The sequence below is a fragment of the Ovis canadensis genome, chromosome 17 (genome assembly GCF_042477335.2).
Source record: "Ovis canadensis isolate MfBH-ARS-UI-01 breed Bighorn chromosome 17, ARS-UI_OviCan_v2, whole genome shotgun sequence".
Lineage (NCBI taxonomy): Eukaryota > Metazoa > Chordata > Mammalia > Artiodactyla > Bovidae > Ovis > Ovis canadensis.
Genome location: NC_091261.1, coordinates 67,445,001 through 67,463,768, shown reverse-complemented (window position 1 = coordinate 67,463,768; position 18,768 = coordinate 67,445,001). Strand labels below are relative to the sequence as shown.

Genomic DNA, 18,768 nt, shown 5'->3' with positions numbered 1-18,768 from the left:
TGATTTTGGAGCCCCCCCAAATAAAGTCTGACACTCTTTCCACTGTTTCCCCATCTATTTCCCATGAAGTGATGGGACCCGATGACATGATCTTCGTTTTCTGAATGCTGAGCTTTAAGCCAAATTTTTCACTCTCCTCTTTCACTTTCATCAAGAGGCTTTTTAGCTCCTCTTCACTTTCTGCCATAAGGGTGGTGTCATCTGCATATCTGAGGTTATTGATATTTCTCCTGGCAATCTTGATTCCAGCTTGTGCTTCTTCCAGTCCAGCATTTCTCATGATGTACTCTGCACATAAGTTAAATAAGCAGGGTGACAATATACAGCCTTGACGTACTCCTTTTCCTATTTGGAACCAGTCTGTTGTTCCATGTCCAGTTCTAACTGTTGCTTCCTGACCTGCATACAGATTTCTCAAGAGGTAGGTCAGGTGGTCTGGTATTCCCATCTCTTTCAGAATTTTCCACAGTTTATTGTGATCCATACAGTCAAAGGCTTTGGCATAGTCAATAAAGCAGAAATAGATGTTTTTCTGGAACTCTCTTGCTTTTTCCATGATCCAGGGGATGTTGGTAATTTGATCTCTGGTTCCTCTGCCTTTTCTAAAACCAGCTTGAACATTTACCTCCTTAGTGACTTCATTTTTTTTTTAATTTTTAAAATTTTAATACAGTTCAAACCAGCACACGTGGTTCATTTCAGCTTCTTCTCTGTCCAATCTGGAGGAAGGGACTGCTTCAGTTTGTCTACCTTCTCTTTGTGATAATTAAGGTGTAAACATATCTGCTGCATCAAATTTTAAACTTCACATTATCCTTATTTTTCTTGATCTTGACAGGCTTGAGGTCCTTTTGCCTGGTTGTAAACAGAAAGTCCTTGATTTCCTCCATTTTGCAAGACATGGCAATGAGGCACAAAGAGTGGGGCCAGCACCTTCGATCTAGGCCTGGGGTCACCAGATGTCATCTGGTCTGGATTATCAAGGCTTCAGTGTATTAGCCCCCATTCCCCATGTACAGCCTGAGAAACACTCCCTGGCATTTCAATTTTCTTATGCTCTCTATTCCCTGGTCTGCATTCCAATCTTTTCTAACTGGATGCAGGATAAGACCCTGAGTTCTGGTATCAAACACACTTGGATTTATATCTCTATCCCACTGCTTCTAAGCTTCCCTAAGAGATCTCTCTGAGCCTCAGTTTCCTCTGCTATAAATGGGAATGATAATTATAGCTCTTACCTTAGGATATGTTGAGAGGATTATATAAGAGAAAATCATTATAAGATGCTTAGCATGGAACCTGGCAAAGGAGAAAGTGGAATAAATATCATTATGTCACTTGAAAGTGAAAGTGAAGTCGCTCAGTCGTGTCTGACTGTTTGCAACCCATGGACTGTAGCCCACCAAGCCTTTCCGTTCATGGGATTCTCTAGGCAAGAATACTGGAGTGGGTTGCCATTTCCTTCTCCAGGGTTATGTCACTTGGGACATGCACAATATGTATAATATTATTTTATTTTATAATTTATTACACTGATAATATTAAAGTTATATAAAATATAATTGTTGAGTCCTGCCCCAAGGCCACAGAAACGGAGCCCAGAACCAAGGGCACCTCCAAAGCTAATTGAGTTCCTCTGTAACTGTTGTCAAAAGCCCCTGATTATTAGCAACAAGCTTCCTGACGCCAAATTAGGCAAAGATGCCCACTCCAGTAAACACCTTATATATCCTATAGCACCCTAACCAGTCACCTAATGCCAGCCTTCCAGGAGGAATTTTGTCTCGAGGCTATAAAAAGTGGCTACTAACCCACACAAAGTTGGCTTTCCCTGCTCTGTCAGGAGGTCAGCCCCCTGCGCTCGCAGTGCTCAATTATCTCTGCTCTTTGTTCTTAAAAAACTCACTCCCTTCTGAAATATACTCTGTCTGGAAATTCTTTTCCAACCCGTGCTTAGATTGCCTCAGCAATAATATTCATAAAATAGGATAGTAAATATCACATTATAATTATGTAAGTTTATAATACATTATAATTTATAATACTTTCAATTACAATTATAAAAATTATAATTTTCTCTACATTTTATATATTAAATAATCAACATGACCATACTAATAATCTGGATTACTTTAGTCTCCTTTCTTTTAAAATGCTTTTTGCTTGTCAACTAAGAAAAGATATGTTGTCTTAAAGGGAAATTTTGTAAATCTTTAGTTTAAAATAATTAAGTCCACTTGTGGGAAATAAAAGTCCCTGTAACAAATCTTCTTAAATTTTAGATTTCTCGCTGAAGAAAACCACAGTTAAGTGTTATTTATGCTTCCAGTTAGGAGAAGACAATGGCAACCCACTCCAGTGTTCTTGCCTGGAAAATCCCATGGACGGAGGAGCCTGGTAGGCTGCAGTCCATGGGTTGCTAAGAGTTGGGCACGACTGAGTGGCTTCACTTTCACTTTTCACTTTCATGCATTGGAGAAGGAAATGGCAACCCACTCCAGTATTCTTGCCTGGAGAATCCCAGGGACAGAAAAGCCTAGTGGGCTGCCGTCTATGGGGTCGCACAGAGTCAGACACCACTGAAGCGACTTAGCAGCAGCAGCAGCAGCAGCATGCTTCTAGTTGTGTGTTTATGTACACACACATTATATACATGTAAACAAATAGATTTTTTTAAAGCATAGATGAGATCACATACTATATAATTTTAAGCAACTTGCTTTTTTTGTTTTTTACCCTCTTAAATGAAGTGTACAATTCAGTGGGTATTCATAAATTCTCAAGGTTGTACATCACTACCACTAATTCCAGCTCATCCTCATCGCCTCAGAAAGAAACCTCATATCCATTTCCTCCCCTCCCAACCCCAGGTCCTGGCAACCATTACTCTAATTTTTGTCTCTATGGATTTGTCTACTGTGAATATTTCATATACGTGGAATCATATAATATATGGCCTTTTGTGTCTGACTTCCTGTCACTATATTTAAGATCAGCTAATACCTTTTAAAGATTGCCCAATATTCTGTAGTTATGATGATTCCATACTGTGGCTTCACAGTAATTCGGTTAATCCTCCACTCAATGGTCATTTAAATTGCTTCCTCTTTTTCATTATCACAAACTGCAAAGCAACGAACATCCCTGGCTTCACAGCAATGTTCAGGCTTTATGAACCTCGTAAGATTTCCTGCAGGAAAAAGTCTTATAAGAGAGGTATTATTATTGGATAAAAAAGCATGAATAGTTGAAATTTTGATTGATCCTCCCAAACTGCCCATCAAAAAAAGTATACCACTCTCTACTCCGGCCAACAGTACATTAGCTGACCATTGCCCCCCACCCTTACTAATGATATATATATTTTTTTCTTTATTTTTTTTGGTTATGCCACACAACATGTGGGATTTTCTCTAACCAGGGATCGAACCCCTGTCCCCTGCATTGGAAGTGCACAGTCCAAATGCTGTATATTGTAGATTTAAAAGAGAAGTTACTTCAAAGCCCACTTGCAATCACACCAGATTTTGTGGTAGAAGCAGTGATATTTTGGGGTACATTGAGTTTAATGGACTATAATATTAAAATTAATTTTACCAGCTTTTTTTTTTTAATCACATTTTTTAAAAGTGACTACATGAAAAATTTTAAATTACATATGTGGCTCAACTTTTATTTCATTGGATGCTGCTGCTCTAGAGTTAACCATGATCTCTATCCTCCTTTTGAAAATCCTGTTATTGCCTTTTATAATCAATGCACATTGATATTTATTCATATATTTACCAGTTTCTTTGTTCTCCAAGACTTCTTTTTTGTTTCTTTGTTTAATTTTTTAAAACTTATTTATTTTTTTGGCTGCACCACATGGTATGAGGGATCTTAATTCCCTAGCTAGGAATTGAACCTGCGCTCCTGAATTGGGAGTGCAGAGTCTTAACAACTGGGCCACCAGGAAAGTCCTGTTTGTTTAACTTTTATTGAAGTGCAGTTTGTTCAAAATGCTGCGTTAGTTTCAGGTGTATAGCAAAGCGAATCAGTTATACATATGCATATATCTACTCTTTTTCAGATTCTTTTCCCATATAGGTCATTACAAAGTATTGAGTAGAGTTCCCTCTGCTATACAGTAGGTCCTTATTAGTTATCTATTTTATATATATAGTAGTGTATATGTCAATCCCAATCTCCCAGTTTATCCCTCCCTGTTACCCCCATCTCCATTAGTTCTTGCATCTCTTTCCCTCAGGCACATATATATCTTCCCCAAAGAACTATTTTAGGGGTAGTTTTTTCAGCACAAATATGTGTGGGAACCACTCTATCTTAGTCTAAAAGGTTATTGGAAGATAGCATGTGTGTGTGTGTATATATATATGTACATATATTTCTGTGTAAGGGGGTCGGTTATCTAGACTTTTTGTGGGTGGAGGAGGGGTTGAGTTAGACAGATGAAAGATACTTCAGTGAAATACAGTATCTTATTTCTCATGACAGCAATTGAGATGTAAAATCATAGCCAAGGGTTCTCACAGGAAACTGAGAAGAACAAAATACCATATCTTATGTAGGAGTCCAACGTCAGTGTGTAAGGCCAAACATATAGCCCCCTAAACGACTTACATTATCATCAATTTGAATTTTAAAAGTAAATTTTTTTTTTCCAGCAGGGGGCTTCCCTGGTGGTCCAGTGGTTAAGAATTTGCCTTGCAATACAAGGGATACTAGTTTGATCCCTGGTCCAGGAGGATCCCACATGCCATGGAGTAACTAAGCTCCTGTGCCACAATTATTGAGCCCACATACCATAACTACTGAAGCCCTCACACCTAGAGCCTGTGCTCCTCAACTAGAGAAGCCACCACAGTAAGAAGCCCGCACACTGCTGCTAGAGAGTAGCTTCCACTCACCGCAACTAGAGAAAGCCCGCGTGCAGCAATGAAGACTCACCACAGCCAAAAAATATAATAAATAGTGTTTTTAAAAAGTAAATTTCATTTTAAGTAAACTTAAACTCTCTTTCCTAAGTGGAACTCACAAAAGTTATGTATGTAGATAATACATTTATTACTTAATATACATATATATTTCTGTATTTGTGACATTTGCCCTTCTAGAACTTTGACTAAGGGAAATAGCTGGGCACCCCTCAGTTATCTAATCTCTGTTCACTTGCCTTGAACTTCTGGACAAATGTTGCTGCTACTGCTGCTAAGTCACTTCAGTCGTGTCCGACTCTGTGCAACCCCATAGACATCAGCCCACCAGGCTTCCCCATCCCTGGGATTCTCCAAGCAAGAACACTGGAGTGGGTTGCCATTTCCTTCTCCAATGCAAAGTGAAAAGTGAAAGTGGAGTCGCTCAGTTGTGTCCGACTCTTAGCACCCCATGAACTGAAGCCTACAAGGCTCCTCCATCCATGGGATTCCCCGGGCAAGAGTACTGGAGTGGGGTGCCACTGCGATTAACAGCAAAACCTTCCTAATTCGAACAAGTTGGGGAAGTCAAAGCAAATGGTAGGTTAATGTGTTTTAATAAATGTACAGTTGACCCTTGAACAACATATTGGTTAGGGGGTACCAGTTCCTTCATGGTCAAGCCTAATGCTGACCACAAGCCTTACTCATACCATAACAGTCAACGTATATTTTGTATGTGATATTTTTATTTTTAAAATTCTGTATGTTATTTATTTACATACATTTTATGCACTCATGTCTTACCTTTTTCTTACTTTTTTCTATATTTCTAGGTTATATGGTTCATCTGCCAGTTTTTTCAAATTGTCACAAATATCCAAAAGATTTTTCAATATATATACTGAAAAAAATCTATGTATAAGTGGACCTGCACAGTTCAAATCCATGTTGTTCAAGGGTCAGCTGCAGTTGCTTAATTTCTGGAGTATGCAGAAAGTTCTAGTAAGCTCATAAAATTTTAATAAGTAACGATGGAGTGTAAAAAAGTGGCCAGTATCATAAGTAATTAGTATTAGTATTAGCTGTGAACTCATGCAAAGAGCTTACTAACACAGTGCTTGCAAGTTGCTCTTTTGAGCTGGTTAATAAGATCTCTGCAAAGGTGTATACTTTTACTCCCTTGCTACCTGCAGAATATATGTCTTGCTTTTGCTTTTCTGCCCCTGTTTCTCTTCTTTCTGGTATTGGCACAATTATTTTCCTTTGGAAAGCTCCCCCGCCCCAATTCTAAGCAAACCCGGTTGGAATGGAGCAATGGAGGGGATGAGGACCCAGGCTGGTCAGAGTGATAATGAGTGGGTTAAGGCGGGGCCCACAGCTGGTCTGGATTAGTGAAAGGCAGTCCCTGTATTCTGCTGGAGGTATGGGGCAACCCCTCCTCCTGCTGGAGTTGCTAACCTGAACAAATTCAGGCCTGTAGCAGCTGTTGGCTGTCATTGGTCAGCTATTGCTGCATAAGAAATCACCACAAACTTTGCAGTTTAAAGTAATATTAATATATTATATATCATCTCACAATTTCTGTGCACCAGGAGCTCTGCCTCAGGGTCTTTCAAAAGACTGCAATCAATGTGTCAGACTTCCCTGGTGGTCCGGTGGTTAAGACTCTATGTTCCCAATATAGGAAGCATGAGTTCAAACCCCGGTGAAAATTTGGCATAAGCTGGGGTCTGCTTGTCAGGATCCCAGTCTAGCTGGGACAGAGTACTAAAGTGTCAGGTGTGCAAGTAGCCAATTAAAGCTACAAGCTGAAAATGAATAAGTTAAGCCTTTGATCATTGGCTTAGACGGTTTAGAGAAGAGACTGAAACTGGAGGAAGAACCTACTCTTTCCGTTGAATTTTCCCCTATATACATCTCACTGTTGAAGGGATTTTATAGCCCCTAGGACTTTCAGGGTGGGGACGGAGAGAGAGAAGGAATAGGAGTAGAAAAATACTGGGTATAAAGTCAGAGTGAGCTGCAAGGTCATGCCCCCCCCCCCCCCCCACCAAAGGAGGCCTTGGCAGAGGTGCCTGGAGAGGACCTCTGCCTAGGACCTCAGATAACAGGACCCAGGAAGCAAGGAGCACAATATACATGAGAGTTTGACAGGTCAGAGGGGCTGAGTCCTTGAATGCAACTCCCTTAGAGACAGCTGCCCATGCACCAGGTCTGGTGTGGGAAGGGCAGCTTTCCTCCTGGAGGCCTGCCAGGTAAAGCCTTTGAATTGCCTATGGCCTGAGAAATTACACATAGGTTTTTCACTGGAAGCCAGAGTTCGTTCATCTGGATCCTTGACTGGAGAACAATCTGCTTCCAACCTTACCCGGTGGTTGTTGGCAGGATTCAGTTCCTGGTGGGACACTGGACTGAGGGTTTCAAGTCTTCACTGGCTGTTGGCCAAGGGCCACCCTCAGTTCCTTATCACATGAGTCTTTCTACTTGGCAGGCGATTTTATAAAATTTAACCAGAGGAGATGGCAATAGAGTCTGTGCCAGTAAGAGCTAAGTCCGAGGCTTATATAACCTAATCACAGAAGTGACATCCCATTAACATTGACACAGTCTATTGATTAGAAGCAGGTTACTCAAGGGAAAGGGATTACAAAAGGCTGTGAATACCAGGAGGTAGGGATCACTGGAGCTGTCTTAGAAGCAGCTGACCACAATGGCTGTCTGGTAACATTAAGGGAGAGTCTACTTGGGATTGACACCAGCCCAGAGGCCAACAAAGTTGAGAAATAGAAGGGATACTTAGGGTACCATTTAAGCCTGTGGATCCAGATACTTCTGAAGTCAACTATCCACTGGCATCCCAGTACCAGAACTAATACCTTTTCTTCTTTAAGGATTCCTTTTGTACTGCATTTTAGTCACTTGCAACTGAAAGAGTACTGATTAACATAAAAATAATGTGGGCAGGTTCTCTGGGTTTCTTGGGACAGAGAAGTGCTGGGGTCACCTTAAGAATAAGGTGTTTCTTTTGGTGGTAGGAATGTAAATTGAGAAAGTAACTGTGGAGAACAGTGCGGAGGTTCCTCAAAAAAATAAAAATAGAGTTACCACATGATCCAGCAATCCACTCCTGGGCATATATCTGGACAAAACCATAATTTAAAAAGATGCCTGCACCTCAGTGTTCATAGTAGCACTATTCACAGTAGCCGATACATAGAAACAACCTAAATGTCCTTGGACTGATGAATGGGTAAAGACGTGGTACATACATACAGTGGAATACCACTCGGCCATAAAGAAGAATGAAATAATGCCATTTGCAGCAACATGGATGGATTTAGAGAATATTAAGTAAGAAAAAGACAAATACCATATCTATCACCTACATGTGGAATCTAAAATATGATACAAACTTATCTACGAAACAGAAACAGAGTCACACAGAGAACAGAATTCTTATTGCCAAGGGGATGGGGGTGGGAGGGATGGATGGGGAGTTTGGGATTAGTAGATGCAAACTATTATACAGAGAATGGATAAACAACTAGGTCCTAGTATATAGCACAGGGAACTATATTCAATATCTTGTGATAAGCCATAATGGAAAAGAATATGAAAAGAATGTATATATATATTATATATATAATATATATAGCTGAATCACTTTGCAATATAGAAGAAATTAACACAACATTGTAAATCAACTATACTTAGATAAAATAAATTAAAAAAACGAAATGTTTGCTGAAAGGGTGCAGGTGGTCTGGAACCCACCTGGAGCCTTTTCGTGGAGTGGGTCAGCTCTGGAGAAGGGAAGCTATCTCTCCGGTGCTCATTTTTCTCTGTGAATCTGCTGTTTTCCCACTGTCTATGGGCCATTTCTCCTCCATGCTATTTACCCTTTTACCCACACTCCCTGTTGCCTCTGATTTCCAGCCTGCACAAGACTCCTTTAACAGCCTCTTTGCACCATCTGTACATCTTCTTTCTGCACTAGCTCCTACCAGTTACTCATACCTGCCTGTTCCTTCTCATATACTAGTGCAGATTCAAGAGGTCGAATCTGATTGGTGTAGGTCATCTTTTTTGAGCCAGACTAGTTCACAGGTGTTTTGACAGGCCTGCGCACTGCCTATCAGATGGGGCAGGAATGGACTCATGAGGACTTCCCAGGGGCTGTGGGCAGGCTAGGCATTCTGTGGCTTCTCTTGTTTAAGGTAAAGGCAAGGGACTTCCCTGGTGGTCTAGTGGAATCTACCTGCCAAAAGCAGGGGACATGTGTTCAGTCCCTGGGCAGGGAAATCCCAAATACTGCAGAGTGACTAAGCCCATGTGCCACAACTACTGAGCCCATGCACTGGAACTACTGAAGCCTGCATGCCTAGAGCTTGTGTTCCGCAACAAAAGAAGCCACTGCCATGAGAAGCCCAAATAACGCAACAAACAGTAGCCCTCTCTAGCTGCAACTGGAGAAAGCCCAGCACACAGCAACAAAGATCCAGTACAGCCAAAAATAAACAAACAAATCTTAAAATAATAATAATAATAATATAGATTCCTGGATACAGAGATTTGGATTTTTAAAAAAGACATAAGGCAAGCCATTTTTCATGAAGATAGTAAAGATTCCAGTTTGAATAATCACTGTCTTGATAGTTTAAGGTCTGAATGAATGAGGCTTCACTGAGTTTTAGCATGACTTGGGAGAACTTGTTTCTATTTCTAGCTACTTTTTGATGAGCAGATTATCTGCAGTGATCAAGGACTCATTCTGTTGCAAATGAAAAACATTCAACTTAAATAGGCACACATCCAAAATGGAATTTGCTGGCTCCTGTATCTGAAAAGTCCAAGGGTAGATCTTGTTTCATGCTTGGCTCCATCTAGGGGTCAAACAGTGTCAATGTCATCATGTCATGATGACCGTCTCAGAGATACTTTCCTCTGTATTGGCTCCTTTCCCAGGCAGCCTCTTTGGTCCTGGTGGTAAGATGACCACCAGCATCTCTAGGCTGACATATTCTCTCCTCAGCAGCACTGCTGGAAGAGAGATTCACTCTTCCCAGTGTCCTGGAACTGAGTCTCACTGGTTTGGCTTCACTCACATGTGCAGATGACACCATCCTTATGGCAGAAAGTGAAGAGGAACTAAAAAGCCTCTTGATGAAAGTGAAAGTGGAGAGTGAATAAGTTGGCTTAAAGCTCAACATTCAGAAAACGAAGATCAGGGCATCTGGTCCCATCACTTCATGGGAAATAGATGGGGAAACAGTGGAAACAGTGTCAGACTTTATTTTGGGGGGCTCCAAAATCACTGCAGATGGTGATTGCAGCCATGAAATTAAAAGACGCTTACTCCTTGGAAGAAAAGTTATGACCAACCTAGATAGCATATTCAAAAGCAGAGACATTACTTTGCCAACTAGGGTCCGTCTAGTCAAGGTTATGGTTTTTCCTGTGGTCATGTATGGATGTGAGAGTTGGACTGTGAAGAGGGCTGAGCGCCAAAGAATTGATGCTTTTGAACTGTGGTTTTGGAGAAGACTCTTGAGAGTCCCTTGGACTGCAAGGAGATCCAAGCAACCCATTCTGAAGGAGATCAGCCCTGGGATTTCTTTGGAAGAAATGATGCTAAAGCTGAAACTCCAGTACTTTGGCCACCTCATGCAAAGAGTTGACTCATTGGAAAAGACTTTGATGCTGGGAGGGATTGGGGGCGGGAGGAGAAGGGGATGACAGAGGATGAGATGGCTGAATGGCATCACTGACTCGATGGATGTGAGTCTGAGTGAACTCTGGGAGTTGGTGATGGACAGGAAGGCCTGGCATGCTGTGATTCATGGGGTCGCAAAGAGTTGGACACGACTGAGCGACTGAACTGAACTGAACACCTGTGCATCCCTGAACCAATGGCTAGACAAGAGGGATCCAATGCTTTGATTGGCTAGAGTTGGGTCACGTGATTATCCCTGCAGCCCCACCTAAACCACAGGAACTGAGAGGGACAGAAGGATGATTCCAAAGGAAGAGTGGGGAGATATTAATTGAAAGAGAAATGGGTGTTGGCAATAGCAACACCAGTGTCTGTATTCCTTAATCTATTGTTGTTTCCCAGTCTCTGAAAGCACATGTCAATTGCAGAGTAACAATGTAAGCAAACTCTGAGCCTAAAAACATTTGCAAGTGACTTCTAGAATTTGCTTATTTTTTTAAATTGAAGTAAGATTCATGTAAGACAGCAAAATGGCTGTCTGAGGAGGCCTTACAAATAGCTGTGAAAAGAAAAGAAGTGAAAAGCAAAGGAGAAAAGGAAAGATATTCCCATTTGAGTGTGCAGTTCCAAAGAATAGCAAGGAGAGATAAGAAAGCCTTCCTCAGTGATCAGTGCAAAGAAATAGAGGAAAACAATAGAATGGGAAAGACTAGAGATCTCTTCAAGAAAATCAGAGATACCAAGGGAACATTTCATGCAAAGATGAGCACAATAAAGGACAGAAATGGTATGGACCTAACAGAAGCAGAAGATATTAAGAAGAGGTGGTGAGAATACACAGAAAAACTGTACAAAAAAGATCTTCATGATCCAGATAATCACGATGGTGTGATCACTCACCTAGAGCCAGATATCCTGGAATGTGAAGTCAAGTAGGCCTTCATCACTACGAACAAAGCTAGTGGAGGTGATGGAATTCCAGTTGAGCTATTTCAAATCCTAAAAGACAATGCTGTGAAAGTGCTGTACTCAATATGACAGGAAATTTGGAAAACTCAATAGTGGCCACAGGACTGGAAGAGGTCAGTTGTCCTTCCAATCCCAAAGAAAGGCTATGCTAAAGAATGCTCAAACTACCACACAATTGCACTCATCTCACATGCTAGTAAAGTAATGCTCAAAATTCTCCAAGACAGGCTTCAACAATACATGGACCGTGAACTTCCAGATGTTCAAGCTGGATTTAGAAAAGGCAGAGGAACTAGAGATCAAATTGCCAACATCCACTGGATCATCAAAAAAGCAAAAGAGTTCCAGAAAAACATCTATTTCTGCTTTATTGACTATGCCAAAGCCTTTGACTGTGTGGATCACAATAAACTGTGGAAAATTCTGAAAGAGATGGGAATACCAGACCACCTGACCTGCCTCTTGAGAAACCTATATGCAGGCCAGGAAGCAACAGTTAGAACTGGACATGGAACAACAGACTGGTTCCAAATAGGAAAAGGAGTACGTCAAGGCTGTATATTGTCACCCTGCTTATTTAACTTATACACAGAGTACATCATGAGAAACGCTGGGCTGGAGGAAGCACAAGCTGGAATCAAGATTGCCAGGAGAAATATCAATAACCTCAGATATGCAGATGACACCACCCTTATGGCAGAAAGCGAAGGAGAACTAAAGAGCCTCTTGATGAAAGTGAAAGAGGAGAGTGAAAAAGTTGGCTTAAAGCTCAACATTCAGAAAACGAAGATCATGGCATCGGGTCCCATCACTTCATGGGAAATAGATGGGGAAACAGTGGAAACAGTGTCAGACTTTATTTTTTTGGACTCCAAAATCACTGTAGATGGTGATTGCAGCCGTGAAATTAAGACACTTACTCCTTGGAAAAAAAGTTATGACCAACCTAGACAGCATATTTAAAAGCAGAGACATTACTTTGCCAACAAGGTCCATCAAGTCAAAGCTATGGTTTTTCCAGTAGTCATCTATAGATGTGAGAGTTGGACTGTGAAGAAAGCTGAGTGCCGAAGAACTGATGCTTTTGAACTGTGGTATTGGAGAAGACTCTTGAGAGTCCCTTGGACTGCAAGGAGATCCAACCTAAAGTTGGATCCTAAAGGAAATCATTCCTGAATATTCATTGGAAGGACTGATGCTGAAGCTGAAACTCCAATAATTTGGCCACCTGATGTGAAGAAGTGACTCATTTGAAAAGACCCTGTTGCTGGGAAAGACTGAAGGTGGGAGGACAATGGAACGACAGAGGATGAGATGGTTGGATGACATCACCGACTCCATGGACATGAGTTTGAGTAAACTCCAGGAGTTGGTGATGGACAGAGAGGTGTGGTGTCCCGCAGTCCATGGGGACACAAAGAATCAGACATGACTGAGCAACTTGAATTGAACTGAACTGAAGATTCATGTAACAAAAATAAACCATTCTTAAAGTGTGGAGGGGCTTTCCTTGTGGTCCAGTGGTTAAGACCCTGAGCTTGTGCTGCATGGGGCTCAGATTTGATTCCTGGTGGGGGAACTAAGATCCCACATGCCGCGTGACGTGGGCAAAAAAATAAATAAAAATTAAAAAGTGAATCGTGCAGTGGCATTTAATACATTCACAGTGCTGTACAACCACCACCTCTATCAGGTTTCGGAACACTTTTATCACCTCAAAATAAAACTGTAGTAATTTCCCATTTCCTACTCCTAGGAATGGTGACCATCAATCTGCCTTCTGTGTCTGTGGATTTACCTATTCTGGATATTTCACATAAATAGAGCCATAAAATATTTGATTTTTATGTCTGGCTTCTTTCACTTATAGCAAGGTTTTCAAGGTTCGTTTACATGGTAGCATGTATCAGCACTTCATTCCTTTTGGCGGGGGGTGCTGCTGCTCCTGCTGCTACTAAGTCGCTTCAGTCGTGTCCGACTCTGTGTGACCCCATAGATGGCAGCCCACCAGGCTCCCCCGTCCCTGGGATTCTCCAGACAAGAACGCTGGAGTGGGTTGCCGTTTCCTTCTCCAGTGCATGAAAGTGAAAAGTGAAAGTGAAGTCACTCAGTTGTGTCCGACTCCCAGCGACCCCCTGGACTTCAGCCTACAATATTCTACTGTGTTATTATATTAGACCATTGTGTAACCAACCTCTGGGACTTTTTCATCTTGCAAAACTGTAACACTATTCTCATTAAACAACTCCCTATCCCCTCCTCCCCACCTGGTTCTTGGCAACACTATTCTATTTTCCGTGTCTGTGAATTGACAACTTTAGATATCTCATGTATTTGTCCTTTTGTTTCTGGCTTATTTCATTTAGCATAATGCCCTCAAGTTTCATTCATGTTGTAGCTTACGTCAGCATTTTCTTTATAAAGCTGAAGAGTATTTCATTGTATGTATACACCACATTTTGTCTATTTATTCATCTGTCGATGGACAGTGGCTGCTTCTGCTTCTTGGCTATTGTGAATGAGGCTGTTGTAGACACGATTTACGAAGATCTCTCTGAGACTCTGCTTCCAGTTCCTTTGGATCTACACTCGGAAGTGGGGTTGTTGAATCATATGGTAATTTCATTTTTAATTTTCTGAAGAACTAGAATTTCCTTGTTTTTAAAATTCATTTTCTGCCTCTTTCCTAAAATATTTTATGCAGAAGGTGCCAATGGGAATGAGTGTGTTTTAAAATGTTTTGAAATTCTCGGAGAGGAAAAGCAAAAATCTCAAAAAAAACCTAACAAGTGGAATGATGGAAACAAGTTGAAGGTCAATTTCTAGAACAATGTCTCAGTCCATCTCCTTGGCCAAGAGCCAGAGCCTGGACCCCTGGAGTCACAGTTCCAAGGTCACTGAAATGGCCTTGATGACAGTTTATGAACTCAAGTTTTGGCCATAGGTGGCAGATTGATCTTTGTCCAGGCCTCCCTTATGAAACACTTTCTCTAGCAGAAGCACAAGAGTAAAACTGGAATGAAGCCATTCCGCTGAATAACCACATCAGTGAATTTCCTGCCCTTACTCAACAAACAAAAACAGCCTGTGGTTTTACAGGCTCATTCATTCTAGTCTACCCACAGCAGCCCTACAAAAGCTCCTTGCCGAGACTCACAGACAATTTACAACCCAGAAAGGCAAGTTTACAGAGTAGATGTGTGTCCATAAATACTAACATTGTTTTTCTTTTTAAAAATTGCTTTCTCCACCTCCTTTAAGACCTCTACCGTGACCTGAGTAAGCAGTAAATGTCAGGAGCTCCAAAAGGCCCCCAGGGCTGAGCTTTTACCTGGATTTTTAAAGCACTTACTGGTATCTAGACAAAAACAAGGCTTTCCGGAGGCATCTGCAGGTGTGCCTGGCTCCACCGCTCTGGCTGGCAGAAGTCCTCTCCCCACAGACAAGACAGGTTCTCCTTTCAGTTGGATTTCAGCCTTTGGCGAGTCCCTGAGGCTTTCTGAATATCAGTTTCCTAAACTATGGGAGGGTAAATGAGAACCAGTCTCAATATCTAACAACAAATGCATGATCAAACTATTCATGACATCATAATTGACAGTTGTCAATAATTTTTTGAAATGTATTTAGTGACAGAAAATGTTCAACATAGATATTAAATAAGAGATAATACAGAAGTTTGTGTTCTTATATGGATTGGATATATTCTACATATATTGTTAAAATCATGAATATAAAACTTCACAGGGATAGAAAGGAACACTGAAAAACAAGTGAGAAGGTAAAACAAAAACAAGCAAACAAAAACCATGAGAGAAGGACGTCCCTGGTGGTCCAGCGGTTAAGAATTTGCCTTGTCTGAGTCCCTTCACTGTTCACCTGAAACTACCACAACACTGTTAATTGGCTACGCTGTGCTGGGCTGTGCTTAGTCACTCCTGTCTGCTCTTTGCGACCCCATGGAATGTAACCCGCCAGGCTGCTCTGTCCATGGGGATTCTCCAGGCAAGAATACTGGAGTGGGTTGCCATGTCCTCCTCCAGGGGATCTTCCTGACCCAGAAATTGAACCGGGGTCTCCTGCATTGCAGGTAGACTCTTTACCAGCTGAGCTAACATAGAAGCCCATTAATCAGCTATACCTCAATATAAAATAAAAAGGTAAAAAAAAAAATCTGCCTTGTAATGCAGGAGATGTGGGTTGAACCCCCGGTCAGGGAACTGGGATCCCCCATGCCACAGGGCAACTAAGCCTGAGCACCTCAACTACTGAGCAGGCCCATCCTGTGTGCTGCAACTCAGACTCAACACAGCCAAATTAAAAAAAAAAAAAAGACAACTTACAACAGAATAAATCTGTTGACCACAAGGTTTCCTTTTGGCTTAAAAATCAGTCACAGAGACTTCACACAGTATGGAATATGGTACCCCAAACTTAAAATGCAAATGTTTGGCTCACTTCTATGATTTTCGTCCTTAGGAGAAAACAAACAACCAAATAAGCGTACATGTAAAGAATATGTAATGTAAAAGAACATACATTGTGAGATGTTTCTAGAGTCTAGTAGTGAGATCACCTCAAGTATTCCCAAATGGGAAATATTGTGTTTTAAACAAGCGATTGATAGACACAATAGAATCCTGTGCAGCCATTAAGAATGTTGCTGTAAAAGTTGATTCATGGACATGACAGGAGGAAGTGAAGAACAGCAAATTACACAGTAGCATGTATGTATAATTTGACCCAGTTCATATTGAATCCAAATTATCATATATGCATATTCACATTTATATACAGTGAAGTCTGGAAGGAAAATCGCAAGATGCTCATTGCTTTTGGTTCGTTGGATTGTTAATCAATTAGTTAATTTTATGTTTGTATTTATGAGTTTTATAAAATGTAAAAATAGTAATAGCCTCCCATTAGGAGGTGCTAGGTTGTGTATGAAGCACACCACCTGTGTTTCATTTAATTCTCACTATGATCATTTCAGGGGTGTTGATAAACCCATTTTAGAGACAGGAAAACTGAGGCTTAGTGAGGAAAGGTCATATTCTATATAACTTTCTTATTGTTGCTACAACAAATTACCAGAAACTTAGTGGCTTACGGCAACATGAATGTATTATCTTATGGTTCTGGACGTCAGAAGTCTGAAATGGGTCTCTTTGGGCTAAAATCAAGGTGTCAGCAGGGCTACATTCACTCTGGAGCCTCTAGAGAAGAATTTGGTTCCTTGCCTTTTTCAGCTTCTATAGGCTCCCTGCACTCCTTGGCTTCTGGCCCCTTCCTCCACCTGCAAAACCAGCAATGGCTGGTCAAGTCTTTCTCACGTGGAATCCCTCTCCCTCTAACAAGCCTGCCTTCTTCCCCATTTAAGGACCCTTTGTGATTACATTGGGCTCACCCAGATAATTGAGGGCAATCTCCTGATTTTAAGGTCAGCTGACTCTAACAACCTTATTTTCATCTGGTATCATAATCCCCCCTAGTCATATAAATGGAATATATTCACAGACTCTGGGAATTAGGATGTGGCCATCTTTGAGAAGCCATTCTTCTGCCTGTTCCCCTTGCCCAAGGTTTCACAGGTACTAGGTGATGAATTAGAACTGTGAATGCATTCTGATCTCCATTCCTGTGCCCTTAGATTATGTTATTTGGCTGATTAATTGGTATCAGTGGTGGTGGTTTAGCCACTAAGTCATGTCTGACTCCAGCAATCCCATGGACTGTAGCCCACCAGGCTCCTCTTCCCAAGGGATTTTCTAGGCAAGAATACTCGTGTGGGTTGCCATTTCCTTCTCCAGGTGATCTTCCCAACCTAGGGATCGAACCTGAGTCTTCTGCATTGTAGGCAGATTCTTTACCACTGAGCCTTCAGAGAAGCCCACTTGTATATTACAGATGGTTAAAATTATTTTATATGTTAAAAAAAATAAAAGGACTTTCCTTTCGCTGTCCTTTCAGCTTTTTTTGCTATGTCATCCATCTGCCCCTACCTAAATCTCCCATCCTAGCAAAACCAGTCTGCTCACTGGTCCAAGCCCAGCACCCTCAAGCACACCCCAAGCTTGCTTCCACTGCAGGTGGTCCTCATACTGTTAAACTTGGGAGTGTCACTCTTGGTCATCTGAGAAGCTGATGACAAGATGGGATTCAATGTGCAAGGAATTTATTAGGAGATATGACTGAGAAAAAATGGGGAGAGAACCTGAGCCAGGGAAGGTAGTAACCTAGCCTGAGGTGCAGTTCCAGGCAAGCTGGTCCTGACCACAGAGATGCCCTGAGCCTCCCAGCTGTGGCAGCTTGACCCTGCCAAGTTTGGTCACGGGCTGGGGGCAGTCTGCCAAAGCATAGTCTTGGCCTCAAAGCAGAGACCAGCAGTTGGGGCCCTGACCAACTTCTCTCCTTGCAGTCAGAGGTGTGAGAATTGCATTCTCATGGCAGCTGGGCAGGGTCGTAATGGTGATTTACTGTATAAACCTTCACCAGTGGAAAGTTTTCTGGAGTCAAAGACCATGCTTGCCTCATCTACTGCCAGCACTTCCAGCTAAAGCATGCTTAAGGACTTTGTGTCCATCCGACATTGGGGGCCAGGTGGGCTTTTAACCTGCTTTGTCACTTCTACTTCTCCAAGTCACAGTTCATTTATTTATGAAATGGGTGAAGAGCAGTGCCTCGCACATTGGATTGGTGTGAGGCTGAAATGAAACTCTGAGCATCAGGGTCTTCGGGCAAGGCCTCACATGGGGAAGTGATAACCACCAGGTAATGGAAGTTGTTCTCACTGGAGCACAATGACTTGCACGCAGTGCTTAGTAATGATAATTGTTGTTATTGGGGTATACATGCAGTGGAGCTTGGTAAATGTTAGTCATTCTTGGAATGAACTGACCTATAGGGAGCATGCACTTGGTAATGGCAGCAGTCCTTATGGGAGCAGGCTGATCTGCACACAGTGGATAGTAGTAAATACAGTTTGGCTGGTTCCAACTTCCCTGATAGTTCAGTTGGTAAAAATCTGCCTGCAATGCAGGAGACCCCGGTTTGATTCCTGGGTATAGAATAGCCTCTGGAGAAGGGATAGGCTACGCACTGCAGAATTGTTGGGCTTCCCTTGTAGCTCAGCTAGTAAAGAATCTGCCCACAATGCGGGAGACCTGG

General features: G+C 41.7%; 1 pseudogene; it reads right to left on the bottom strand.

Annotated features, from left to right (window-relative positions):
• Positions 1-693: 693 nt before the first annotated feature.
• LOC138422546 (large ribosomal subunit protein eL38 pseudogene) lies at positions 694-902 on the bottom strand (annotated as a pseudogene).
• Between the last annotated feature and the right edge of the window lie 17,866 nt (positions 903-18,768).